The sequence below is a fragment of the Carlito syrichta genome, unplaced genomic scaffold (genome assembly GCF_000164805.1).
Source record: "Carlito syrichta isolate Samal-C Ts95f unplaced genomic scaffold, Tarsius_syrichta-2.0.1 Scaffold314018, whole genome shotgun sequence".
NCBI classification, from domain to species: Eukaryota; Metazoa; Chordata; class Mammalia; order Primates; family Tarsiidae; genus Carlito; species Carlito syrichta.
In genome coordinates, this window is record NW_007258114.1 from 260,105 (window position 1) to 261,524 (window position 1,420).

Below are 1,420 nucleotides of genomic sequence, written 5' to 3' on the forward strand. Positions count from 1 at the left end.
CCCAGCTAATTTTTTTTTTTTTTTTTTTTTAGCTAGAGTCTCATTCTATTGCCCAGGCTGGAGTGCAGTGGTACACTCACGACCACTGCAATCTCAACCTGCAGGACTCTGGTGATCCTTCCACCTCAGACTTCCAAGTACCCGGAACTACAGGCGCTCACTACCACACCCAGGTAATTTTTGATTTATTGTAGAGATGAGGTTTTGTCAAGTTGCCCAGACTGGTCTCGAACCCCTGAGCTCAGGCAAATTCTCTTGCCTCAGCCTCCTAAAGTGCTGGGATTACAGGCCTGAGCCACTGCTTGAATAACATTTTTAAATGGTAATTAATATTACTTTCATCATCATTGGTCAAGAGCAAGAAAGAGAATTTCTAGAATGTTACAGAGGTGTCCTTCGCATCAGGGGATCTTCACCCCAGTTAAAGACACCAAATACTCCCATTTTCCAAAAAAGTGAATGCTTCCAACCTGCCCAAGAAAGATGGAATAAGAACGTAAGCAAGGAAGGCTGCCTGGAGGAGGCAGATTTGAGCCTGAAACTAAGAAAGCAAAGTGGGCTGAACCATGTGAGCCACAGATGCCTGGCTCTCAGGACATGTCTGTGACGGTTTCATCTGTGACGGTTCTGGAGGCATGATCTGGCCATGCCTCAGTTTCCCCATTTGTAATAGTGCCCCTGTACCCTAAACCTCCCCACAATCTCCTGCACCCTTCCCCTCGGGGCAGCAAGGAAACCCTGCCCAGATGGAGGGAAGGGTGCCAGCTGCCGACTGTCCATGCTTCCGTCTCTGGCATCTGTCCCAGGACGCGAGCGATGGATGTGGCCTGGCGTGTGTCAGTCCTGTGGCCTGGCGTGTGTCCCCTGTGACCAAAGGTGGAGGAAAAAGGAGGTCGTGCTGGGTGTTTCTCCTGCCCGCTCTCAGTGGGGGGAGGGTGGTGGGGACAGGAGTCCGTGAACAGGATTGGGAGGCAGCCACAAGTTGGCCCTGTGTCGCACTCTGGAACCTTCGAGGACCGGCGGGCAGCCCTTCCCCCCAAGCCTCTGTGCCCACGCCCCGGGCCACATGGCCAGCTCTGTTCCGGGGTCTGTCCTGACCTGCAGCAGGAAGCGAATGTCGCCATGCACTGGGGAGTTCTCCCAGCCCCGAGGCGTCGCAGGGAGCCAGCCAGGCCTGGGCTTTGAAGGGGGGTGGCACTTGCAGAGCTGAGGCATCTCAGGGTGGCGGTGGTGAGGTCATGGCTCAGAAGGGTGTCCCAGAGGGGCTGCCGTAGAGGCTCTGAAGAAAGGGACCGTGGTCCAGGGAGGGGAGAGGGCTCTCACAGGGTCCATCCAGAAACTGCAGGGGTCACACAAGGCGGAGAGTCAGGGGCAGATCCAAAGGGTCTGAGGGCTTATTTATTTATTTGGAGTCAGGGTC